This window comes from Bombus huntii, chromosome 6, assembly GCF_024542735.1.
Source record: "Bombus huntii isolate Logan2020A chromosome 6, iyBomHunt1.1, whole genome shotgun sequence".
Lineage (NCBI taxonomy): Eukaryota > Metazoa > Arthropoda > Insecta > Hymenoptera > Apidae > Bombus > Bombus huntii.
The window spans coordinates 14239405-14267317 of record NC_066243.1 but is presented as its reverse complement, the minus strand read 5'-3'; the positions used below and the strand labels follow the sequence as shown (position 1 = coordinate 14267317).

Below are 27913 nucleotides of genomic sequence, written 5' to 3'. Positions count from 1 at the left end.
ATCTGTTGTTCCAACTCACATACTTATCGCACTCGGGATAACAACTTTCCAAAGATTATCTCTATTTTCTGAAACCCGCTACTTGTAAACTTCACGGTCTTTATTGCTCAGCGCTAAAACTAGCAACGATTAGAGCGTATAAATTTTTTTCGAGAGAAATATAAATTGAAGCTGTACGGAACGTATAAACGAAAAGAACACGTGTACGACATAAAAAGAAGAACCGATCTATATAGTTTGGAATTTATAAAATTTCAATGAAAAAATTACAACACCGATTAATCCATTGATTGCTTCTGAAACGATCCACATCGATTACAGCGTCCTCTAAAAAGAACCAGCAAGTGTCCCGAAGTCCTGATACATTTGAACGTCGTATTCTTTGTACAACTACGAAATCTCGAACATAGATATTCCAGAAAGGATATAAAACTTCAAAAAAAAAAAAAAAAAAAAAAAAAAAAAAAAAAAAAAAAAAAAAAAAAAAAAAAAAAAAAAAAAAAACTATGAAAGTCGCAAAGACTAAAGAAGTAGCGGAATAACGAGAAAGAAAAGAAAAGCAAGTGCTCAGCGAGAAAACGACCTCGTGCAAGGTTCTAGTGTTAATTATTCACTAACTCACTTATTCCTTCCTTCTCGTTCGTCTACTCTTCTCTTCTCTCGTTCTCTCGCTATATTTCGCTCTTGCGTTTCTTGCCTTCGTTACTAGCGTGGCGGTGGCCGTGGCAAAAGGGGTACGAGCGAGGTTTGCGGCAGAAAAGCAGGCCACTAGGCAAGGTATAATGGCGAGGGTGGGAAGCCCGGGGGCTGGAAAGGACATCTAATGCGGGCTTTTCTCGGGTCGAGGACGAAAGTCCCAAGGACCGAAGGACAAAGCTCCAATCCACTTCTCTTCCTCTTAATTTTCCTCTTCTCTCACCATCCATTCTCCTTCCATCTATTATTTCTTCCATTTCGTAGTGGTTGTTTCTTTTTTTCTTTTTTTTTACCCTTTGCGTCGTTTGTTTTTCCGTTTCTTACCCTGTCTGTTACTTCTTTAATCTTCCTCCTCTCCGACCATCCATTCTCTTTCCATCTACTATTTCTTTCATCTAGTCGTTTTTTCTACCATTTGCGTCGTTCGTGTTTGCATTTCTTACTCTGCCTGTTACTTCTTTAATTTTCCTCTTCTCTAATCACCCATTCTCTTTCCATCTGCTGTATCTTCCATTTCGTGGTCGTTCTTCCTTCTTTTACCCACTCGCATCGTTTCTTATTCTGCCTGTCACTTCCTTAATTCTCTTCATTTGTAATCATTCATTCTCTTTCTACTATATCTACCACGTCTTCCATTTCGTGGTCGGTTCTTTTCCACCCACTGTATCGTTGGCTTTTTCATTTCTTATTCTGCCTGTTACTGCTTTAACTTCCCTCCCCTGTAATTTCCATTATCTCTTCTTTTTTCCTCGTTATTTCACGTTCTTCAACTTTCTTCTCAAATTCTCTCCTATTCTCCATTTTCTCACTTTTGTTACGTACGTTCCAATATCTCTCGGCGGCCAGTAATTTTCAAGACTCGACTCGCCCAAAAGACAAAGCGTTGTACGACAAAATTTGATTCCACATGGATAACATGCTACTCTCTCTCTCTCTCTTTTTTCTCTTTATACACAAAATTGTCGCAAACTAAAATTGCATGGTAATTACTAAGACACCACGTACATGAATCCTAAATTGTACTCTCCTATCTCACCGCGATTTTCTTCGCAACGAGAAGCACACGCATCCCCCGATCGCAAGGTTCCTTCGACACAAGCAATTACCACGTTCTGGAATAGAAGCGATTCGTTCACACTGTTTCCCATTCACTGCATGCGAAATTCTCCATTCGGACGGCCACGAACAGCAAATTTGCTTTCAGGCTGACTGCATCGTCGAATCTTCTTGTTTACTCAGGCCCTAAGGTGCATGCATTTTGATGGCGCAGCGCGCCAATGGTGGGCCGCGTGGGGTGGTCAGGATGTGTTGGGTAATATCAAATTACCCCGGTGTGTAACTTTAACAACGTTTATTGCATTCTTTTAGATGGTAACGACGCACATTGCGCATAATCGATGACGATACGGAAGTAATACAAACTTGATACAGACTTGGTACGAACTGACTGTGTCTATCTGTCTGATGGACTAACCACGCGACTACCAGCGACTATCGTGAACTGCTGTCGACTATCTATTATGACGCATCACCGACTACGTTCGATTATCACTAGCTTTTGCTCCTTTTCCGTTTTATAGAGTTCCGATGTCCTCGGAAGAGATGTGGGGATGGAAAATCCGTAGGCAATGAAATAGTAAATTTTCTCATCCTGTGGAGGTCATCAGTTTTTTTTTTTAGTAGATCCCAGGATTCTTTTACGACGTCCTATCCTCGGACGTCGTTTCACGGACCGTGTGGCCAACACACGTGCTTCAACCCTATTTATTTTCTCTACGTTCATAGGCCAAATTTCGTTTGGAGGGCGCGGAATTTCGATTCCACAGCGAAGAGACGGATCATCGGACGTAAACACTTTGGTCGATTGGGGCGGATTTCTTCGCAGCGCGATCGTCTTCCGCTCGAATGCAAATACGGATATCGAGGAACGAATTGCGGAATGCGAGCCGAGGGAATTTAACTACGCGATGGCAGATACGCGCGCTCGTTTTTCATTCAATGAAAGAGAGACGCGACTGTCGCAGCGGTTTGTTCACTTTCGAGCTTTCGACTTTTTCGAGGTTTTCGTGCGATCAGGTTTTGTTACTTACGGATATGGCGAAAGATTTTTGACAGTTTCTTGGCAGATTCGATGGCACGTAGGTCCTGCAACATATCGCGTGAAACTTTTGAATTTTCATCGTTCAACGAACTTGGCGAATACTTTGCGAATTTGGAATTTTTCAGCTGTTTGCAGAAGTTTGCATGTTGCGATATTTAGATATTTTCGAACTTCCGAGGCTCTTTCGGTGATCTTTGAACGTCGACGTCTCAAAACGTTAGGAAGTTGGGAATTTTGGAATTTTGTACAGAGAGAAGCTTGATATTTCATTGATATTTAATGGCAGGAATATTCTGTTATTTCTCAGACATTCATCAGTGAGAATTCTGATTAGTTTAGTTGCTTGAACATTCTTTGCATCTTTTCGACAATGAGTGTACGAGGTTTGATGAAAAAGTTCTAGCAATTTTGCAATTTCCCGATTGAGAAAACGATTGTTTTACGTTGTCGATCCACTTGTTGGTAACCCACTTCGGTTTATTTCTTTGGATTGTTCGATTACTTCAGATTTGCTTGTCTATTAAGTCGGTTCTAGTACCGAACATTCGGCGATTTTGTGGAACAACCTGCTCGTTGCTCTTTAGAAACTTTCTGGGAAATAGACAATATGATTTCTCAATGCCTATATTCACCAGATGTGGCATCGTACAACTTCTTTCTATTTCCAAGAATGAGAAAAGCTACGAACTTTCAAGCTACGACAATTTCAAAGCACTGAAGATATAAAACAAAAATACTGAGCGATCTAAGCAGCATAAGACAAAGTGAATTCCAAAAATGTTTTCAGAACTGGGAAAAACAAAATTGTATTATTTTTAATGGCGATTACTTTGGGCAGGAGAATATAAATATTAAGGAATAAATACGTCACTCTAAAAAAAAAAAAAAAAAAAAAAAATAATTACACGAACTGTTCGATCATATCTCCATAAATTTATATTTTGTATAACTAGCTGCAATTCATAATTGTTATGATACGCAATGTCATAGTTGATTATGAAGTTTTATTGGGTTGGCAACTAAGTGAATGCAGATTTTGTCGATATCATCTAATGACAAAATCACTTAGTTGCCAACCCAATATATCAGGGCAGTTACGAATTGTACCTACTTTAAGAAGATCGATAGTTTATATACCATTAATGCATAGGTCTAAAAACACTGTGTCTCTCGTGATCCAGAAGATAGAGAATTTTTAGGACCACAAGGGAGAAAAACTCTCTTTGCTTCTTATTCTTTTGATATTGAAATATCACGAGAGATTTTACTTTTCGAAAAGATCTTTTCGTGCGTTGTATTGGATTGTTATCTTATGATTTGGTGGCGAAGAAGGATCTTTGAATTTCATTTACAGGTAAATAATACTTGCGGCAGATTCCTATTTATCGTTGTTTCTTCTGTATTCCTTGCCCGTTCGAATATCAAAATATATACGTCGAATCTCGATTTTTATTCTTCGATGAAATTGAGCGCAACAGGGTTTGAGCCTATCTATATATCTTGCGAAGTAAATTACATTACAATAATTCAGGATAGACTCGTTTCCTTTCTTAAACCTTCTGCTGTTGAACTAATAAATTAAAAAAGAAATCGATGTACTTATTGGAAACATCTCGGATCAATTTAAATAATTCTACATATATTCATCTGCAAAGCATCGGTATAAATCTTACGTTGCAAAATGCAGAGATTACTCTCTGTATGCGGAGTCTTTCTTGTCTATAAATATTCCTATGTGGTAGGTCAAGATCCTGACGAAGGTAGAAGTTTAATTATTGCATCTAATCCTCGTTAGCTTCCTTCCTTCCTTCCCCTGTACGGATTTAATGAGGTAGAGACACTCTGTGCTGGTATCGTATCTAATGGATCACCAGGGACGTTGTCGAACACGCGATCCACCAAGCATTTACAGTGTTGACTGATCTAGACACGTGTAGATGTATTACTATCGTGCCACCATGATCTAACGTTAATCGACACGATTTGATTTATTAATAGTCAGACAGTGGATGACCGTTTTAATCTAAATTTCAAATTGCCTTTCGGATATCAGTTTGGATCTAGATCGATCGTTATATTTCGTACGAGACCACCGACTGTTCTAATTTTTCTTCAAACACGACAGCAACGTTATACGCCCTATGCGTCATTCTAGGCGATCCTTGGAAATATCGTGCAACATTCCTCGCCACATTCGGCCAGGAAATATCGCCAGATCGAGTCGAAACAGCTTTCGATACGTCGCTTTTATCGGATATCATCGGTAAAAACGTACCGCCTCGTTGTCGTTGCGACAACGAGAGAAAAAGTCGGCTATCGTTTGGCACGTAAAAGAGACTGCAAGAGTTTATTCAGCTACAACGGCGATTCGTTTCACGGCAGCGTGATTCGATGCTCCGAGGACGAGATATTCCCATGGGTCAATAAAAGCCAGTCACGAACCCTTTCGGCGGAAATAACGTTTCACGGTGCTCGTGTGCTCCTTTACGAGCATTGTTTTAAAAGATTTCATAGACTATCCGAGAGCTTTCTTGTTCGACCAAAGATTTCGCCACGCGTCGATATTTTAAGGTTCAGCATTATCGTTCGATAAATTTTCTTTCCTCTTTTTCCCTTTTCTTTTGTTTCATCTGTCCTTTGCGCGGCTGGTTTTTGTTGGAGAACGCGATCGTGAAATATACGAGCCATTCGTCTTCATAACAGTATATTAAAGCGATTTTCATGCTTGATATCGTTGGAGGAGATAAATCGTTCGTTTTTCCTTTAATTTCAACGTGTTCATCGTTGATTGGATTTTCATTACCATCAATGTACGCTAACGTATCATTTTAATACTAAACGCAGCTCCGTAGTTGGAAAGTTGGCTTGCGCGGTCTGGATGAATTATTGCGAAAGTTTTCTTCGCAGCTTTATGGTTTTTTAATTGATACGCCGTATCTAGGTCGTGTTTTGTCGGCGAACATAGCGAACGCGTGAACAGGCAGACGCTTATTCGTAAACTCGATTAATTGCGTCACGAGAATCTTTGTCGCTAGCTTTTTCTCTATGATACAGGATTTAGAATATATTTGTTACTTGTGAACATAGGATAAGTTTCGAATTTTTATTTCGATAGCACGAAATTGGGACGTAGAATCTGATAGGAAAAGAGCTTCGCTGGAAAATAAAGCTACGCGCGATTACCTTTTCTAGCCACTGTGTTAACCATACGTGGATTTAACCACTTAAAAACTTGATGTACCTTCGATCTACAAAAATCGATAGTCGAACCAATTGTTCCATCAGGCGTTCAAGGTTCTACGGAATCTCTATTTTAAACCGAGAAGAGTATATTTACAAAAAGAAAATCCATAGATGGAGAACCCTTAATTCTGGATTTTATATTGTATTCCAATCATCGTTGAAACACGCGAATTAAATGTGTTATCTCGCGAGACTTGGATCTTTCCAAGAGCTTTTATCTTGACGCTGCAACTACCATAGCTATCGAAGGATTTCAGTTTCATTTGTCTTTTGGCGATTATTATCGAATGTAGAGCACGCAAACGTTGTTGGTAAAATTAATGACAACTTTTATTCGCGTTAATTACCACTCGAAACCATTACCAAATATTACGTAATTTAATTTTCACTTGGCCTTAATGAAACAACATGTCAATGACACGATAAATAGAATTACGTGCGAATGCTTTTTATCGCCAATATAATAAAATATAATAAGAGCGTATAATAACTCGCTGTAACAAGAACTCATTAGACGACTGTATCGTCGATCGTTTCGATGGTAATCGACGCAAAGGCGGACAAAATAATTAGAGATGTTTCTCTCCAGTCTCGACTCTGCTTGAGGATCGATGACTTCATTTTGAAGCGATAGTATTCTTCGTGTGTACTTGTGACACACGGTCAGAGGAGGGCGAAGAGGGTTTGTGCACTTAACACGCGTGTCAAGTGTGTCGGATGGGGCGAGAACTGGAAAAACTGGAGCACCAGCGGCAGGAAGACGAAGAAAAAGCTGGAACGGTAGTGAGGAAAGTAGCGTCGCGAGGGAAACTCTCGCTTCTTCGTCTTCCTCATCTGTGTCTCCCTTTGATTCGTCCGTTTCCTTTTCCCGCTGCATCTTGGTCGCCTTTTGTTTCCAACCCTTCTTTGCATACTGGGCCACCATTATTCCGGCTCTTTCCCCTATGTCGAGGAGATAAAGGAATGGAAGAGCGGGGTCAACCTCTGACACCGTCCCATTGTCTTCTTTCGTTAGAGCTTTTCGGCATCTCGAGCGCAGCAGATGATTTCTTTTTTTTAGACAAACAGAAACGTTTGAACCGTACTTGAGCGTGTTACGATGTGGAAATGGATAGCGTAAATTGAGGGAACATTAGCTTAAAAGAGAGTTTGCATCGCGTTGAAGCAGATCGGACTGACCCGTAGTTCCTGAGATAAATATCCTTTTGTTTATATATATACATAATTATAAATATAAATAATATAAATTATATATATATAAACACAAGAATATATAGAAAATGGGCAAAAGAGAGATAGAGAGAAGAGAGATATATACATATATACACATGGCAGTTTCTGCTCCATCTCACTTTTCTTTATTTTAATTTTAACATCGAAATTATGGTGGAATAAAATTCAAGTAATAGTACATTGGAGTCTCGGTTATCCGAATTACGTTTAGTCGACATTAATCGAACTGTTTTAAACTTTAGCGTGACTTGCTTTCTTTCGAAATTCTAGCACGAAGGATAAGAAAGTAAGAAAATAGTCAGGTGCTGTGAAAGCAGTTAATGAAACTTTCAGTCGACTAAATAATTAATTAATGGATACCTATACACTTGTACAGTACATACATTTACGTTATCAAACCGTTTTTCGTGATTTTATTATACGATTCACGAACGATATTAGACCTCTCCGTCTAAGTTCACCTGCAAGAGATTCTATCGTAGAAGAACCTTAATTTATTCACGAATCGTGAGAATCTTTCGTATCTATCCAAGCATTTGACAATGCGTGCAACCGTTGGTTAAAAGACAATGAAAAACGCTGATGGAGCAATTTCTCGTGACGGTATCTATAAATAAACAATGCGAGGTGACAACAATTAGTGGAAAGAATTAGAAAGATTCGTCATTACTACTAAGGACAAGAAAGCGTGTTGGCAACGGTGAGTAAGTGAACTTACGATTGTAAATTACGTTTGCTCGCTTACGGTTTCGACTACTCTACTTCGACCACCTATCGCGATATAAAATGTAAGTCACTCTGTTCGTCACGAACACCCACGTGTAGCTTATGCGCGCAAGTCAATGTTTCAGAAACAATGGAGACAGCTTCAATTTTCAATCTATCTTGACATCGATATCTTGTTTAAGGTAGCATTCAGCTGAAAGTAGGTCAAAAGTCGTTATTTTTCTGACGTTTATTCTTTCACGAACAACAGAGTATTTTAAGCTGGAATTTTGTCGATATTCGCTCGCGATGAATATTATTCGGAAACTCTTTTAATAAATATAAATAAAACAATTTTATTCCATGAAATATTTATTTCAATTTCGCGAACAAAAGAGAGATGAAACGAGAATAGAGAAATGACGTTGTCAGGATGTAAATGTGGTCAATGCGCGAACGTTTCTTTCAATTGAAATACTCGATGACGCTAATACTGCGTATCGTTTTTTTAAAATTCGAAAGCCGAACCAAGCTGTATTTAGAAAATGAACAATTAGAATGGATACTGTTGAATGTTTGCCTGGTTAAATACACAATGATCGATAAGAAGATTATTGGATAGAAAAATTCTATTCAAAAATTGTATTCCGAATCGTTAACCGTTGCATTGCGACGAGGCAACCTCGGACAACTTTTTATTCATGACATCCATTCTTCCTAACGAACAACTGTCTATCCTCCCCATTTTCTATCCATCAACTTCAGTCTCTCGTCCCTTTTATTTCGTTCTCGCCTCCGCATTCGATCAACGAAAGCCAAGCTGAAGATATCGTGCCGAGCGAACCTTTGTTTTCGATTCTTAAGAGGCGTCATGGGAAAATGTTGCCCTCGAAAATGGGGTTGGTCGCTTTGAAAAGCACCGAAGGAACGATAGAAAAGGGTAGTTTAAGATTGAATCTCAATTCTGCTGGCTCTTTATGTTCGGCTTTGCAACCTCTGCACCTGTGTATACTTATTTATGTATGCAGCGTGTACCAGGTTCAATAACCGAGTTTTGTCATGTTTTATATATATTTTTATTAATTTTCCATGCAAACTGACATCGATCTACGTAGCTCTGTAAGTTACGTTCTCGTTTAATTCGTTCGGCCTTGACGTAAGATGTTCGAAATATTCGTATTTTTAAAAGACGCGAGTATAACGCGTTCTCTTTGTGTACGCTATAGACTCCAAACTATTTTTAGAAATAGCAAGTTGCCTATTCAAAAACAATGAGAAAATAATATGGAACATCAAGTAATAGACTTGAAGACGAGGAACTCTTTGCAAGCGTCATAAAAAGATTTGAAATGTTGTTTCGTTATTTTGTATTTCACTGATATAATCGAGCGAAAAGTGTTGTGTAAATGTGTGGACAAATTTTCTGGCCAGAACGAGTCTTTAATTTTATATTCTAGAAACGATATTCGAAAGAATCTTGGGTAACAGAATATTATTATGCAATTGTTATATAGTTGTATAACAAATATACAATGAAAAATCTATCCAGCCGGAAATTCTTGCACGCTACTGTACATGCTTAATAATTTGAAAATTTAAAACTTCGGAACTTGCACGATTCGAGGGCCAACAAAATTCTTGTAAATTTAAAAAATCCAGGGTATTCAAAAATTACTCAAAATCCTTCCTATAGCGATGATTCCTATCTCAAAAGAAGAAAGAAAGAAGATTGTTACGCTTCTCTCAATGTACCCCATATCTTCAAACCATCCTTGGGGGTGCAAGCTGCGTACTCAAAAATAATGACGTGAAATATCAGATAAAAGACTCCAAGACGAGGAACCTTCTGCAACCCCCATAAAAAGATTAAAAGAAGAAGGATATCCTACCCAAACAACCACAAACTCTCCAAGCTTCAATAACGAAAAAGAGGGGCGAGAAGAATCGCAATCGAGAGATTCTCTAGCTAGCTGTTAAAGAATGAATCACGACCTTTTCAAACCCTCCGCGGAGAAATTTCCCTTGCGTCGCGTGTTCGGTCGGAGGGGAAAGAGAGTGGAGAAGGTTTGGCATCGGCAGGAGAATTGGATGGAAACGCGAAATGGAGCTTCGAACGCTATGCAGACAGAGTAAGCGAGACAAGTCTATGAAATATAAATCTGAATGTACAGTGTGTACCGGTATTCATCGACTAAACTTTGTTAATATTCGTATGGGAACAGTGAAACTTAAGATGTTGTATTACGATGGCTGACGAAAGTGTTGGAACACTTGTAGACTTGTAGACTTGTAGTTCTTCGTGAATACGTTAACGCGTTAGCACTATGACGAGACACGACAGTCGTCGCTAAGTTGGCCAAATTTCAGACCAATCTGAAGTTTCAAATTTTCTAATATCCTGATTACCAATGCTGTAAGCCCGCGAGCTCGTAAATTTTCGATCTTGGAACTTTTCGAAATGTCGTCTGTTCAAATGCTGGAGCGTTCAGTTCTTTCGAAATTCCAAATGTCGAACATCCTCGAAAATTGTCAATTTTCAAACCCTCGGTTCCCGAACCTTCAACTTCTCAAGATATCGAGTTAGCAAAATTTCCAATCTCCAAGTTGTGCGTACTTGAAAATTTCCCAACTCGCAAATGGCAAATTATTAAATCATACAGATCGTAGATACTTGAATCTTCAATCTTTCGAGCTTCTTAATTCTCAAACTGACGAACTTTCTAATTCACCATCACACGGAATATCGAATTTCCAAATTTTGAAATTTCCAAACTTCTCTCTTTCTCTCTCTCTCTCTCTCTCTCTCTCTCTCTCTCTCTCTCAAAATTTAAATATTTATTTAAATTCTACTTCAGAAGAGCAGGCAAATTTCTCGCATTATCATACGTTCGCATCTATTCGACCATCCTTCGCTTTTAACGCGCGCATTGCCCACAAATCTTTCCACCCTCGTTCGCAAAGTCCCTAAATTCGCCAGCCGACGTTAGCCTCCCAACCCCATAAGCTACATAATATCATACTACGCGCGTAACATTGTTTAGCCTGGGTGAGGAAATTGCGTCTAGGAATGCCTTTCTGCCTGTGTTCGTCCGAAGTTCCAGCAGCCAATATTTCACCACCCTGTTCTACATATTGCGCTTGTTAGAGCCTCGTTTCCTTGTAACAGAATTCGTCTTGCCTTTGCTCGCCATGTGACACCGTCTCAGCTGACGATGGTATCGTTAAAGCGAGCTTCGTTTCACCGATTTCCTAGGGAATTCGAGGACGCGCCCCAAGATCCGCTGCAACTCGACGCCTTTAATCCAACTTTCCCTATTATCGAGGCGAAAGTTGCGCTCCAGTCTTCGTACGGCGAGAGAAATTGGGAATTTCAGCAAGATATTGCTGGTAACTTTGGATCTTGAATTTTGGCTACAATAGGGAGATTTGATCGGTGTACTGATTTCTCCAGGTTACAGGGAAACGTATATAGGGCGAGGTTGAAAGCACGTACGCGTTTTGCGTTTCATATTGAATATTAATCAACTCGTAACGATCGCTTATTACCTGAATCTTACACCTACGCCACTCGATAGCTGCTGTTTCCTTCTGTTACGTGATCCTGTATTTTCTCGTTCTGCGCCAATAACGAAGCGATCGATCGTTGGAAAAATCTGGAGATTTACAAAAAACCACCTTTTCTCGGCCTTCTTTCCGACAATAATTGTTGTTAATACGACTGCACAAGCGGATGTATGTATCTATCGTTGAAAAGTCAGGAATCAACGCTACCTTCATCAGATCGGCACTAAAATTTCATTTTAAATTGTGCCTTCGTTCTAACATCGTTACTTACTTTGTCCACCTAACATTATAGAAATTCTTAAATTAACAAACACCGAGAAATTGATTAATCAGACAATATAAAAATTTACAGAAAACTAGACGAACGAAAGGAATAATAATACAATTCTGATTCTGAACTAAATCTTCAAGCCGTTCCATGTCTAACTCGTCTCCGACTCGTCGATACCGAAGCACAGCCGAATATCCGGCGCAATTCTTCTAGCGATGGACAAGCACCAACATTGCCTCCAGATGGTCTGGGTACGTGTTTCGGCAACTGTCGGCTGACGATGTATTTCGTAGACAATGTCTGTCGGCGTAGACGAGGCTTGAACAAAGTTCGCCTTGCATAGAAACTATTGGCCGACCGAACCTAAGTTTCTCCAACTAGAAATCTAATAGGAAAGCGTATTCGTACGGTAACCTGGAAAACGGGAGAAGAATGACGCGTGTCGGTATCGTAAACCTAGCCTAACCTTAATTATTCGCAACAAATGGCGAGAATCGTTCGCGCGTCCCGAACGGATCAAAGTTGGATTGAGAACGATCGGCCAGCCGGTATGAAACCTTACGATCGTCTCAGACCGGTCGTCTAACGTTGCTTAATTTCCCAGAATAAGCAACACGACGATGGAACAGGCGGTGGGCCGATGTTGGTTCCTCGTTGGAACGGTACACGCGATTTAGATCGAAAGATCGCGGTCGAAACTCGTCGAATCTGGAAACGCAATTGGAAACTGATTAAACAGCGAACGATTCGTTTCTACCTAGAGTGCATCGAAATTCGATAAAGACAGCATTCCTCGGACGACGAAACGAACGTTCTCGTCTAAACGACGTCGTGAAATAAACGTTGGTCGTTTCGCGTGTTTGCTTTCGATTAAACCACGGTCGGGTATTGGTTGTTCTTGGACGTTCGTCGACCAAAGGAATTGACAATAGTTGGACCAGTTTATATTTTACAATATTTAGAAGCGTTTACGATTGTCTGTTGGAATACTTTTGACGATCTTTGCGAAATATACAACGTGTTTTATTGAAACGAACAGATTAATTACATAAAGATATTATACACTATTGGGCATAAATAGATGTTAGAGCACTTTTTCATATTTAACCAGGGCCGAAGCAAGGCAGGTTGAGCGCGTTCGCCGGAACCCAGCCCCGCGGTCTACGAAAATTATCAGCGATCATCGATAAGCCAAGAGAGATTTTCATTTCTGGCTATTCTGTCGATAGAAAATGAAGTAGCGAGTTTAACGATGTTATGAAAGATTTGGCGTCGAAGAAAGAGAGAAAAATTATTTAGTATTATTATCGGATTGTATTATTATTTATTCATCTTATAAAGAATATATAATATGCCACAGCATTTGGAAATAAATAATTCCTCGTTGTAAAATTTAAGTGCAGAATTATGAATGTATGTTTAAGGAGAAAGCCACGCCGGCCCTGTATTTTTTGCCGATCTAACCGGTCGAAAATGTAGGATTTTCTTTCTAACGGGGTTGTCTTTTTCTTGTATAATAATACGTATGTGTTTCTTTGTGATTCCAACGCTATATGTCTCTGATACGATGAAATGCAGAACGTAAGGAGGAAAACGAAGGGAAGCAAATGGTCTCATAAATACGATAACGCGATTGTATTTATTAGCACGGGAAATAGTAGTAGGTTGGCCGTGTTTCAAACCGGTATGAACGCCGACCGATTGATACAAATATCGAATATCATTTAATACGAATTCGTATGCTTTTCAGTACTTCCATTCTCTTAGTTATCTAGCGTTATACCTTTTTTTTTTTTTTTTTTTTTAACGTGGAGAAATCCTCATGGACACCCGCTAGCGGGTAGTGTCGGACTCTTACCGACTAAAACTCCACGGTGGCCTGTCCTGACGCCTGAGTCGAGATGCACCCGGGATCTCTCCCGAATTACTACCGGCTACCCCCGGGCGTCTATCTCTCCTTTCGTCGAAGGGAGGCGTCCTGCTCTTCTTGGACCGCTAGGGGGGACCACGCCCCCTAGCGCCTCGCTCCTACCGCGTCATCCTGGGGACCCCGTCCCCTGACGCCACTTCCTGGTTTCCACGCGCTCCTACGGCGGCCGCGGCGGCGCCGGTGGCGGCGTCGCGTCCCTGTGGCGCGTTGTATTCCTAGGGCGCTGCGACGTCCTGGACGGGTCGCGATCTCGTTCCCTGATTCTTTCCGCCCGCTCCTTCGCCAGCATGACCTGCTCGCAGTAGGTGCGGACAGCGGAGTACTCCTGGCGCCCTCTGAGCATGGCCGCGACGACCGCTTCGGGGGCTAAGCTCTCGCCGATTTCGAGCCGTAGGACGCGTCGTGGTTCCGCCCACGCTGGGCAGAACTCCAGCGTGTGCTGCGCCGTGTCCTCCTCTTCCTCGCAGTGGTGGCAGACGGACGTCGCCTCTCGCCGAATCCTTAGCAGGTACTCGCCGAACACTCCGTGGCCGGTGAGCACCTGCGTCATCCTGAAGGTCAGCGGTGCACCGCCTCGATCTCTCCAGGCCTCCCAGTTGGGAAGCACGGCGCGAACGGCCCGGTGCGGCCGCACGGCGTCCTCCTGGATCAGCTGCGAGCGCCATCGTTCCCAAGTCTCCTTCCTCGCCTCCTCCCGGATGTTCGAGGCCGGCTGGCCGGCGGTCGATGGCGTCGGATTCTTCTGGTGTTCGTATACGCGTTCGAGCGCCAGGGCTTGCAGCTCGAACGGCGGGGACGCCGCCAGCACGGTCGCCGACGCGTACGATGTCGTCCTGTAGCCTCTCGCTATGCGGATAGCGGTCGTCCTCTGCAGCCTCCGCAGCAAGGTCAGGCTGCGGCGGCTGGTCGCCAGGCTTCTGGCCCAGACGGGTGCCCCGTAGAGAACTCGGGACCGAACCACTCCCTCGTAGAGTCGACGGACTCTCGATCCTGCTCCGCCGATGTTCGGTAGGAGGCCGCACAGGGCGTTGGCCGCGGCCGTCGCCTTCGGGACCAGTTGCTCGAAGTGCGGTTCGAAGGTCCATCCGCTGTCGATCGTGAGGCCCAGGTACTTCATCTGTCGCCTCACCGGGACCTCTTCTCCGCCGATGTTCACCGTCAGCCCGGGGGGAGGCGTTCCTCTTCGTCGCTGGTCGAAGAACCACAGCGCCTCCGACTTGGCCGGCGACACCGTCAGGCCGAGCCTCCGAATGGCGCCCACCGCGCACGCCACGGCGTCCTCCGTGCGATTCGCCGTGTCGTGCCACCACCGTCCCCCGGCCAGGACCAGGGTGTCGTCGGCGTAGCACACCGTTCCCGCTCCCGGGGGCATCGGACATCGGAGGACCGAGTCGTAGGCCGTGATCCAGAGTAACGGACCCAGCACCGACCCCTGCGGAACGCCGCGCTCGATCCGTCTTCTTTCCTCCCCGTCCCTGCCGGCGTAGACGATGTACCTGTCGGCGAGGTACGCTCGAACGATCCCCACCAGGTACGCCGGAACCTCGAAGTGGCGCAGGGCTTCCAGGATCCTGCCCCAGGGGATGGAGTTGAAGGCGTTGGTGACGTCGAGCGACACCGCCACCGCCACCCCTCCTCGGGAGACCTTGTCCTCGGCCATGGCCCTCAGCCTCTTCACCGCGTCCACGGTCGAGCGGCCGCGGCGGAATCCGTACTGGCTGTCGTGCCATCCGGGCGTCCTCTCGGTGATGTGAGCCTCCAGCCGGGCGGCGACGATCCTCTCCAGCATCTTGCCCACCTCGTCCAGCAGGCATATCGGCCTGTACGCGGACGGCGAGTCCGGCGGGCGACCCTCCTTTCGTAGCAGCACCAGCCTGGCCGTCCGCCATGTTCGGGGGTAGACGCCCTCCTCCAGGCATCTGTCGAACAGGTGTCGCAGGCGGGGAGCCATGGTGACGATCGACTCCGCCCACGCTCGGCCCGGTATTCCGTCGGGGCCTGGCGCCACGTCGCGGGACGCCGTCCTCCTGGCCGCTTCGAAGAGCTCCTCGTCGCTGACTCGCAGTTCCTCGCTTCATCCCGTCGCGGTCGTCGTCGCCGTCTCCTCGTCGTCGTCGTCGACGGAGGGGGAGGATGACGCCGGTTGGCTCGCGTTCGCGTCTTCCGGCGGGAACAGCGTCCCGACGACGTTGTCCAACAGCGTCGGCTCCATGTCCGAGGTCAGCGGGGGCGCCGAAGGTCGTAGCTTCTTTATGACCACTTTGTACGGCCGTCCCCACGGGTCGGATTCGACCTCCTCGATCAGCTCCGTCCAGCACCGAGATTTCGCGGTCTTGATCTCCCGCTGAAGAGTCCGTCTCGCCTCTCTGTACTCCTCGTAGCGGCGGGAGATCTCCTCCTCGTCGCGCGTCAGTCTGCGACGACGGGCCCTTAGGAATCTTCTGCGGGCCCGAACGCAGTTCTCTCGCATCTCGGCGATCTCCGGGGTCCACCAGTACGTTCCCCGGTCTCGTCCGCCCCCCGGGACGGAGCGCGGCATCGAGGCGTCGCACGCCGCGGTCATGTATCTTCGGAGCTCCTCCGCCTCCTCGTCGATGTCTCCCTGCTCGGTCGCCCGTCGGGCGTCCCAGCTCCAGGCGGACACGATCGTGGCCGCCCGCAGCATCTCCTTGTCCATCTCCTTCAGGCGCCATCGCGGCGGCGGCGGGCGGCGGCGGCGGGCGGCGACGGTTCTCTCCCGGTCGTCGTCGTCTCCTCCCGGCGTCGTCCTCGGTCCCCAGGGTCATCTCCATCAGAATGTAGAGGTGGTCGGACAGCGTTTCCACCCCCTCGGCCACTCTCCAGCCGCGGATTCGCCTGAGCAGCTCCGGGGTAGCCCACGTGATGTCCACCACCGAGGATCCTCTCCACGCCACGCAGGTGCTCGCCGTGCCCCTGTTCGCCAGCAGGAGCCCCAGACCCGCTGCCCAGTCGGTGAGCATCCTTCCTCGGGAGTTGGTCCTGGGGTTTCCCCATTGCATCGAGTGGGCGTTGAAGTCCCCCAGGACGAGCACCTGGCGGGGGAGACATCTTCGGATGCACTCGCCGACTCGGTCCAGAAACTCCCCGTACGCGTCCAGGTCGATGTTCGGAGAGACGTACACCGCCACCACCGCCGCTCCTAGCCACTCGACCGCGACGAAGCCGCTGCCACGGTCCAGCGAGACGCACGAGGCCGACGTCCACGTTATCCCTGCGGATCCGTCCAGGTCCCCGATCCAGTTGGGCGAGTCGGGTATACGATGCGGTTCGGCCACCGCCGCTAGGGCCACCTCGTTCTCCCGGATGGTCTGGACGAGCAGATCTTGCGCTCTTCTCGACCTACCGAGGTTGCATTGCAGCAGGCGCTTGAACTATGCCGTCACCTCCATGGCCTCCTCCCGGCCATCCGCCGCTGTTGCTGGTTCGGCGGCGCTTCCCGGTGTCCCTACCGCGGCGGCTGCTGCTGCTGCTACCGCTGCTGGTTGGCGGATCGGTCTCCTCCTCTTGACCTTCGGGGGGTTGCATGCCTCTCCACCCATCCTGTGATTCGCGGGCGCCCCGAGCGACTCGCACAATTAGTGTGAGCGTATAAGGGCTCGGCTTGGGAGGCCGACCGCGCCATTCCTGGAGTATAAAACTCAAACTGGCTTCGCTCTATAGATGTTCGATATTTATTATCCACTTCCTGACGGCCACTGCCCGGGGACCGGCGCGCTGGTGGTCGGCGCGCGACTTGGAAAAACCCTGCCCTCTCCTTTCGGGTCATTGGACAAGTTGAACCTGCCCTTTCGGGCGGCAGTTCGCTTAGCCGGCGCGGCGAGATGCGCGCATCTCGCCGCGCCGTTACCAGCGGGGGCCACGAGGAGGCGGAGCTGCCAGCGTGTTGCTCGGTCCCAGCAGGTTGGCTTTCCAGCCGATTATTCCCTGCACCGTCACAGTATTCATTAGCATGAGTACCGCCTGCACCGACGGTCGCAGGGAGTCCGTCCTATGTCTTCCTTGCCTTTTTCCTTTTCTTGTTCTTTTCTTTCGTGCTCTTTCTTGCTTTTTTGTTCATTTGTATTGCGTTCCTCTGTTTAGAGTCCGGTGTCTTCGTTGGTCTCTGTTTCTCTCAGCGTCGCGGGTTCTTCTTCTTCCTCTTCTTCTTCTCCCCCTCTGCGCTGTTGGGGCGGTCTCCGTGCCAGCCTTGTACTCCGTCTTGAAGGCCGGTCTGTCGGTTCGCCCGGCTGTGGTGCTCCTCTCCCTGAGTATCGTCCATGTGGCAGGGGTCCCTCTGTCTCTCTCAGAATTCTCCTTTTCTTCTCCTCCTTCGTTCGCAGGACAGTCCTTGTGAACTGGAGGAAGTGGGGGTATACGTCCTTCGTTATAAACTCCCACTTTTCCTTTGGCCAGTCTAGCTTTAGATCGCGTATCGCGTTCCGCAGTGTTTGACGGTCTTCTTCGAAGAGAGGACATTCCTCGAGGATGTGGTGGGGGGTTTCCTCGTTGCCGCAGTTGCACGTGTCCACTTCGCTCAAGCCGAACGTCTTGAGTTTGCTGTTAAAGTCCCCATGACCGCTGATGAACTGAGTCATGTAGTGGTCGGGTCTTACCCAGCGATTCTCAAGCCTGTCCTTAATGCTGTCGAAGTACTCGTGGGTCGTTCTTCCCTTGCTCGTGGTCTGCCAGCGTTCCTGCCACTTCTGTATTGTTTGCCTGGCGATTTCCTTTTCGCTGCTCGCGTCGTCTTGGCCTTTCTTCCATCTGTATTTCCTTGCTCGGGCTTCGATGAGGAGGTCGATCGGGATGACTCCGTCGATGACCTGGAGGGCCTCTGTTGATGTTGTCCTATAGGCCTTCGTCACTCGGAGGAGTGCCATCCTCTGCGATCTTATGAGCCTGTTCCTTGCTTTGCCTTTCAGCAGGTCGCTCCATCCGGCTGCGGCGTATGTGGTTATCGGTTCAAACAGCCCTTTGTACAGGGTACGCATGGCCGCGTGTCCGAGTCCCCACTTTGCCTTGGCCACTCTCGCGAGGCTGTTGAATAGTTTCTGGCACTTTTCCGTGGTCTCGTGTACGTGCCTGTTTATTTTCAGGCCGCTTTCTAGGTACACTCCCAGGTACTTGATCGCCTGCTTCATTCTTACGCTTCTGCCATCGATTTTGATGATCGGTGGTCTCTCCGCGTCCAGCTTGCCCTTCACGAGTATCATTTCTGTTTTCTCTGCCGACAGCGTGAGTTTCTTTTTGGCGCACCAAGTAGCAACGCGTGTGACTATGTTCTGTCCCTTTTCTTGCAGTTCGGTCCTCGCGTTCCCTGCGACCAGGATCACTATGTCATCCGCGTACGCGACCGGTTCACCCTCTGTCGCGCTTGCCGTAAGTTCGGCTAGCAGGTCGTCGAATATTAGGTTCCAAAAGCTTGGACCCAGTACCGACCCCTGCGGGCATCCCTTCGTGACGGGTTTGCTGACCGCGTCATTTTTCCCCGCGATTCGCACGGCTCTGTCCGAAAAGTAGCTCCTCGTCAGTCGATATAGGTTGGCGGGGCAGTCTCTTCTCTTCAACTCGTGCAGCACGTTGGGCCACCACACGTTGTCGAATGCTCCTGATATGTCGAGTGCGATTGCGAGTACGTACTTTTCCTCGCTCATTCGCTCGACTATCTCGCGGAATTTTGCGATCGCGTCCACTGTAGATCTTCCGGGTCGAAATCCGTACTGCCTGTCCGAGGTTAAGGCGTGGTCGTGGAACATCGTTGCCATCCTAGTAGCCATCAGTCTTTCCAGTAGCTTGCCCACCATCGATAGTAGGCAAATCGGCCTGTAGGACTTCGGGCTACTCTTATCCCGTTCTGGTCCCTTCGGGATGGTGATGACGTTCCCCAGTTTCCAAACCTTTGGGAAGACTCCCCAGGTGAGGCAGCTGTTCATGAGCCTGAGGAGTTCCTGATGGATTCCACCCCAGGCGCGTTGAATTACCTCGGCCTCGACTAGGTCGGGTCCAGGACATTTCCCCTTCGTTAGTCGTTTTACGGCGCCGCTGAGTTCCTCGTAGCGGAACTCTGGGGTGTCCTCGACGTTCGGAGGGGTTGTACTTTCCCGTCTGATCGCTGTCTGCTCCGGCGTGTCCGTTTCTTCCTCGTCGTCGGGTAGTAGGGCGGACAGCATCGCCGCCGCGGTCGTTCGCCAGTTGGAGGTTTCTCCTTGTGGCGTCCGCAGGGTCGACACTGTTTCTTCCCTTCTCAGCTTGCCCGTAGCCGTTCGGTAGGCGATGCCCCAGGGTTCTGCGTTGCCCTCCTTTGTTACAAAGTCCCTCCAGCTACGTATTTTGGCCTTGGTGATTGCCTTTACGTACTCTTTCCTAATTTCCCTGTACCGCAGCTTCTCCTGCTCCCTCGTTGCGGGGTCCCTGGTCCCCTGGTATTTTCTCCTTGCCCGGTAGACTCCCCTCTTTGCTCGTGTGAGCTCAGGCGTCCACCACGGCACCGATCTGTGATACCATTTCTTCCTCGGGATGGCGGCATCGCAGGCTCTTATGAGGACTTCCTGCATCTGCTCGGCCATTCGTTCAACCTCGCTCGGCTGCCGGAGGGTTGTCTCCCGGAGTGTCTCCTTCTCCTCTATGATCACTCTTTGGAAAACCTCCCAGTTGGCGTGCCGAGTATTGTATCTCCTTTCCTGAAGCTGCGGCGGAGTGCTCCCTTCGTTAAAATCGAGACGCGTCTCCAGTATTCTATGATCGCTGGAGGTTCCGTCCTCGTGTACTCTCCATTCCTTCACGAGCGGTATTGCTTCCGGAGTCGTCATGGTCAGGTCTATGTTCGATCGCCCTCTCGTCGTTTCGAATGTGAATGCCTGTCCCGGTTTGTTGAGGATGTGGAGGTTATATTGTGCAATGATAGCCTCCAGGGCCTCACCTCTGTCGTCGATGTCCTTACTGCACCACAGCGGAGACTTGGCGTTGGAGTCCAGGCCAATGATGGCCTTCTTTCCTCTTAGCCTGTTCAGTACTTTGTCTAATTGCTCGAGGCCGACTTCGATGTTCTCGGTCGGCGGAAAGTACTGGCTGACGAAGTATATCTCCGTCTCTCCGTCGCTTACTTGTACGCAAGCGCAGTGCGTTGTACATAGTCCGGCGATTTCGAGCGGCGTTAGCTCCTTCGATTTAACTCCTACTGCGGCCATTGGTGGGTCGCCCTTCGATCCTCGACAGGCGATCGAAATTCCTGTTCCGAGTCCGGGTATTTTCCCGTCGATGCTGTATGGCTCTTGCATTAGCAAGATTTCGTCGCCATCAGCCTCCATCTACGTCCTGATTTCGTGGGGGACGGTTTTGGAACGCTGCATATTGTGCTGCAGGATCCTTATACCCCTTCTACCCCCATGTCCTCTTCCATTCTTGTTTGGGGCTTTATTCATAGGTGGTGCGTGCGATGCTTATTTCCAACGCCTTTTTGTACATAGGGCAGTCTACGTTAGAGGCCGCGTGATCGCCTTTTTTCCCTGCCTTCTTGCAGTTAACGCAGCCGGCGTTCTTGTTTTTGTTCGTGCACTCTTTAGTGCCATGTCTGTTTTCTGCGCAGTGTGCGCAGATTTCGTAGCCCAAGCGGCAGTATTTTGCCACGTGCCCGTAGCCTTGGCACTTGTAACAGCGGCTGACGGCTATGTAATCCCGAACCCGGCAAGCATTCCACGAGATGAATATCTTGCCGGTTAGTAATTTGTCTCTTACCTGGGGGGTACTTCCAGTACCCAGTTAGTTTCCTGGGAGTCCTTGCGGCCTGTTCTGAAGCAGAATTTAATGGCTGCGACGTCTTCATCTGATAGCCGCTCCTGGTTCTGCTTCTTGATACAGCCCGTTATTTCCTTCTCCGGCATTTCCCGCGGTACATCGTACAATATTACCCGGGGCAACTTCCTCTGCGGTGTGCTGGTTTTTAGGCCGGCCTCCTTTAGCTTGGCGTTCTCCGTGAACGCTTTTAGGCCTTCGGGGTTCGCCGTTTCCACTACTAGTCCGTTTCCGCTGATCTTCTTCACTGCGGTGATCTGGATACCCCTCTTATGTGGGTTCACCAGCGTGAAGACTGCCTCCCGTGCTTCCTCGCTCGTCTTTATCTCGGATTCTGAAGACTCCGGTCGGATTATCACCGCGTTTGTAGGTGGTTTGACTGCGATTTCTCCCACTATGCTGTTCCTCATCTTAACCTTTTCCGCATAGGAGGGCAGTTTTGGCTCCATCCTTGTTTTTACTGCCGTTTCAAGCCGCTTGCTAGTTTGCAGCGTCTTGTTGACGGCACTCAGTATCGCCATTTCTTTCTTCACCGCGCCGGTGCTCTGGTCCAGCTTCCCGGTGAGGTAGCTATTGTGGAGTAGGAGTTCTTCCACTATCCCTCTCATATCTCGGAAGTACCGCATGATAGTTGCGGTTTGCTCCTTGTTAACTTTTTTGTTTGGGTCCAAACAGAAGGCTAACACGCCCTTCTCTATTTCCCCTGCCTGTGCTCTTAAATCGGGCACGGCACGGGGTTCGTCTGCTGCTACGGGCGATTGCTGCTGCTTCGCCTCTTCTCCTTTTTCTTTCTCCTCTGGAGCGACTCGCACAGCGGACACTTGGGAGCGGAGGCGGGACACTCTCTGGCGCGGTGTCCGCTCCCGCCGCACCTGTAGCACAGGTGCCCTCGGTCTTCGCCGGATACGCAAGTGGCGCGCACGTGCCCCAGTTCCAGGCATCTGAAACACTGCAACGGCCGCTTCGGTATGGCCCTTATCCTCGCCGTTGACCAGCCCAGGGCTATCTTCTCCGCCTGGGCCAGCTTGCGGGCTCCTGCTGCCGGACACTTGACCCATGCCGATCCGAGGCCGCCTCTGGTGGCGCCGATCTCGCCCACCTGCACCTCCGCGCTGCCGCATCCCGCCGCCGAGGCCAGTGCTCTTCGCAGCTCCTCCTTCTTGACCGAGATGTCTATCCCGGTCACGCGTAGCTCCGCCATCCTGGTCGGTGTGGCGATTCTCACCGCCGTCGGGTCCAGCGTCTCGGCCAGCCGCGTCGCCAGTAGCGTCGCCTTTCCCCTGTCCTTGTCTCCGGGGACTTGTATTATAATGGCGCCCGTCATCGCCTTCTTCATCTCGAGGCGCTCCGTGCCGAGCTCCGATAGCGGGATCCTCGTTCTTGCCGCTTCCAGGACGTCGGCGTACGACATCCTCGCCCCCTCGTTCAACGTCAGGGTCACCGCGGATGTTCGCGGTGCGCGAGGGGGCGTGACCACCTTGGGTATCCGCGGTGGTCCTCTCTGCGTTGCGGGGGCGCTCGCCTTCGGTGCGCCCGTCGTCCTGCCGGGCTGGGGTTGCTGCTGCTGCTGCCGTACCCGCGTCGATGGTGGCGCGGTCGGTCCTTTCCTCGCCGCCTCTCCTCCGGCGGCGACGGCGGCGGCGGCTGCCTTCGTCCCGTTTGCCTTCTTCCTATTTCTCCTCCTTTTCTTCGTCGTCTCCACCAGCTCCCATCCGCCGTCCTCCTGTTCCCTTCGGGGCGGCGTCGGTTGGGCCGCGGGAGGGTCGACGAAGCGGTCCCCGCTGGGTCGTGCTTCGGGGGTGCGTTGCCATCGTGCGTCCCCGAATCGTTCTTCGATGGTCCTGAGAATGGAGGGTCCCAATTCTCGGACCGCTCTTTCTAGGGCGTCCAGACGCGTCCTGTCGTTTCCACCTTCCCACGGCGGCGGGTGGACGTAATCGAGCGCCGAGCCGGCGCATCGCGGGCACTCGCTGACGCGGGCAGCCAGTCTCCTTAGTTCATGGCGGAGGGCTGCGTTCTCCCCCTCCAGCACGGACAGCCTCGCGTCCACGTCGTCGGTGGCACGCGCTGGCCTTTCCCTCCTCGCGGATTCCTCGTTCCAGGCGGCGGTGATATAGCTCGCCGCGTTCTTCAGGGATCTGATGTAGGTCCCCTTCAGGTTCGACGACGTCGTCGCGACGTGCATGATTTCAGACACGTGCATCGTCAGGCCCGCGCTGATTTCCGCCGGAGAACTCGTCCTCATCTGCACCTCCAACTCTTCGGACACCACCGGTGTTGTTGTGGTTGCTGTTCTCTTCCTCTTACCTCTGGACGCCATCGAAGCCAGCGACGAACGCGAGGCGATCGAGGCGACCGACTCCTCGTCGTCGGACCTCGCCCGCCCCCGCGATCCCCCCGCCACCGATGACGTACCGTCGTCCATCGTGGCCGGCGCGAGAAAAACGTACTCGGACCTGTTCGCGGCTCTCAGCGAACGTCTCGTCGCCTTCCTCGGAGGCTCCTCCGCGGTCTCCATCCTGTCGTCCTCCGAATGTCCTCCTGCCGTTATCCTCCTCCTCTCTCCCGTTGTTTCATCGCCAGTCGTAGAAACGCGTCCGGGGGCCTGGCGGTCCACCCTCGAACGGCCGTGGTCGCGAGATATCGACGCAGCGGGGCCCACTTCACTACCCGCGACTGCGCCGGTACTGGGGTATCCCTCCCCTGCACCGTAAACTTTGTCGTTTATGTTCTCCATTTCCATATTGTTGTTTGTTTTTCGCCGAGGTCGTCGTCGAAGTCTCCGTCCTGGTGCCACTCACTCTTTCGCGCCCTGCCCCGGTCGAAGCCGGTGCAGGGCGACAGGGAGCCCCGCGAGAAGGTGAGGTGAGTGGTCTTGACAGGCATGGGCCCGCCAACTTCTCCGAAGTTCTCCGCACCGGATCGGCGAACCGACGGGTGCCAAGGGCACCGATCGGCCGCCACCCGACTGTAAGAGAACATCAGATCCATCGGGGTTTCCCAGGGCATGGTCCTATGCCCCGGGAACCCATGCCCGCCTCGTGCTCCCCATCTAGCGTTATACCTAGCACAGTTAGTCCAGTATTATAGTACTAGTCAATCTAGTATCATAAATCTGTTATTTCCTTTGCTTTCGGATCTGTCTTGTACCAACGTAACCATGTACCACGTAAATAACGTAAAATTTGTTTTTCCAACAAGTGTAACGATTACATGCCCTGGTACGTACTTACGATCGGCGATATACATTTTCGAAATGCCTAAAAATTTTTTTCAATACCCACAATCCTGTCTAAAATATTTTGTAAATTTTTTAAACAAGCGTAATACGCGCGTACGAAGTGTTCGCAAAGATCGCAAGGAGAAGAATTATCGATCTTTCGTTTGCCAGCGACCTATCAGGTTGTCCCTTTCGTTTTATAAAGAAATAATCGGTGCACAACATTTCTTATTTTCTATTATTTTATCGAATTATGATCCATTTTGTTCTGTCGACACAAAGACCGTAATATTTGATAGATCAAGTTTCGTGTTCGTGTGAACATTCTCAGAAGAAAGCAGCTGCGTGCGGATGATGAAAGACACTTTTGGAACATCCTAGTATTATATCGAAATATCGGCTGCGTGATACTGAGCTCCTCTTTTATCGCTGACAGTATAGAGCTGCGAGATTGATAACGAACGCTGGAGGACACGAGCGTATAGGATCTCTCGTCGTTGGCCTGAATATCAGCAAGGCTTGACGTTAATTTAGCAGGTAGGGAAGGCCGCCACTGGCAGCCAGTGGCAGGTGGGCGTTTTCAATATGTCGAACAAGGTGGGTCCTGCACCTTCAAGCTGAAACGAAACGCGGCCTCCCACGAAGCTTTCTTCGCTTCGAGATTAAACCGGCGCTAAACCCTCGGGAAATGACGTATCGATACGGCCGGGAAAATCTTCTGTAAGGACAACCCTGTAAAAGTACCACACACGAATACCACGAAATAATCGGTAGACTGAATCATCACTTCGATTCAAGCAGAGATCGTAACGAGGAGTTTTCTTTGGAAACGGCTGGTTCTGTCTTTACGCTTTTGCTGGCGAATTTTTGATCTTTTATTTCTTTGGTGATCCGTGAAAGATGGATGAAAGACCGACGTAGATGATCGTAGGTAGCGTGTTTCTAGCGTACTTTGTATCGGGTATTGGACAAGTTCGTATCGCTTTTATCACCAACTTCTATGTTGGATTTCTGTGCACGAAATTCAAATACGAGATGAAACGACAGAGTACAACTGGTCTTAGTCGGATGTTAAGGAGGAGCAGCAAAAATTTGTTATTTATTTGATACGTTGCTATCTGATACACAGCTACGCTATTGTGCGCAAGTATTTGGACGCTTGATGCAGTTTAATTAGAACATTGGTATTTTTATTATACTTTCAACGTTGCAGTGGAAGAATGTTTCTTCGCTGTTGATTCTTTGGTTCTTGTCACAGCTTGGATATTCTGTTAAAACGAAACTGAACGAGGGAATATACCTGCGTCAATTTCCATATTTACACGTAACAAACGAAGATACTCGTACACCTTTGTGGGAGTAAAGAGAACAACTCTGTTCAAATTGCACCGAACTGCTTGAGCTTTTGCGGGAAGTTAGAAGCAGTAGGTTATCGGATAACGCGTAGAAGAAGACGTTTCAAAAAATTGCGATCGGCTGGAATCGCGAAAAGAAGTCACATCTTTTTCTTTTTTATCTTGGTCTACAATGAAAATTTAAACAACAGATTTTGTTTCTTCGACCAATCGCGGGGAGACGTAATCGCGAGGAGAAACGTCAACGGGGGTCGTAAATCCCCGTTACGATTATAACAATCGACGCCACGAATTGATCGATCCCCTGATTTCCGTTGAGATAATAAGGGGTGATTGAGTTGGTATAACACTGGGATTCACAGTATTATAAAGTATGTATTTCCCAACACTTAGTTACACTGACATAGAGAAATAAATAGTTAACAACTTGTCGCACGAAGATGCGATAGATATGTACGCTAGAGCAGGGCTCTTCGAATGGAATTAATGTGTCAATGGACTTAGCCCTATGATATGTTGAGGAGAGAAGACGTATGTTCTACCACCGAGAACCGACAAAAGATGTGCGTGAAGTATGCGACTCTCGCTCTATGTGTGGACTGCCGCGTTAGGCGTTAGTTGGTAGACTGTCGCGTTAGGCGTTAGTTGGTAGACTGTCGCGTTAGGCGTTAGTTGGTAGACTGTTTGTCGCTCTTTTTTTAATACGGAAGAAAAGTTCGGTGTGGGTGTGCCCCTGTGCCTAAAGAACGCGGATTCGTTGGTCTACTCTAAAACCGACTGTGTTTCGAGCATATTTTTAGGCTTGCAATTCTTCAAGACAATCGGATTGAAGACATATGGCGAAACAATGCAGGGAAGTGAAAGTTATGGTGGGTCCTTAGGTTTATTGAGGGTCGAAGTGCCGTTACGCAGGTCGGTTGTTGTCCGGTCGCGCGGGCTGGCGTGCAGATGTTTTAGGCGTCGTAACAGATTTTGAAGAATTCTAGTTACACGCGTATACGGAAATTTCACGGAAATATACGCGCAAGGGAAATTTTTCTTTGGAAGTCGACTGGTGGCAAATCTGCTGACAGGCGGCTGTTTTTCGCGATTTCCAAAGAGAATGAATCACAATTTACCGACCCACTGAAGCGACAATGAGAAAGCTATTTCACGTTTCCCTCGTTTCGTTTCTCACGATTATTAAATGTTTCAATGGCACGATTCGCTGGAAAAGAGATTTCCCTATCTTTATTCGAAAGAAGAAAATAGAAAATAGGGGAAATAAACCGAATGATAATAGTTCGTTCAGAGTTTTATCTTGCGAGGAAAAAAGAAGAAAAAAAGAAAAAGAGCGGCAGATTTTCGATTCGTTCGAGAATAATTCAATTTGCCTCGCTTTGAGGATCACGAGAGCTTGGATCGTTGCTGGATCATAGCTAGCGTTACAGCGAATTTAACTTCAACGATTAATAAAGCCCCTTAATTACCGTTCTTAATTAAGCTTTTGCTCTTCCAGTGCGAGTCCTTTGTTCCGCCTTCATATTTTTCATCTGGAAACCCATAAAAGAGACGGTTGCGATTTTTGTGATCTGCTTACCTCGTGCAAAGTAAATCTGTAATTTGAAATGATCTGAAAATGCATAGAAGATTGTACGTTCGGGAAATTATCTTTACTCGCTCGAAATATCATTTTGAAATTCTTACTTCAAGAGGAAGATATTTTTACATCGAAACAATTATTCTATAGTTGTTATTATTTAACGAAACTGTTAAATTCACGTACGATTATTATCGTCGTTAACTTAAGAGATTCCATAAACTT

At 48.0% G+C, this 27913-nt stretch overlaps 1 protein-coding gene and 1 long non-coding RNA gene across 11 annotated transcripts in view; one reads left to right on the top strand and one right to left on the bottom strand.

Moving 5' to 3' along the window:
• LOC126866671 (kinesin-like protein KIF13B) overlaps positions 1-27913 on the top strand; it is a 175672-nt gene that overhangs the window by 50279 nt on the left and 97480 nt on the right. The window lies entirely within an intron of this gene.
• On the bottom strand, positions 420-26300 carry LOC126866691 (uncharacterized). The gene is made up of 2 exons (XR_007690007.1): positions 24599-26300; positions 420-13596 (listed from the first exon to the last, which is right to left on the bottom strand). It is a non-coding gene; the product is annotated as an uncharacterized LOC126866691 (long non-coding RNA).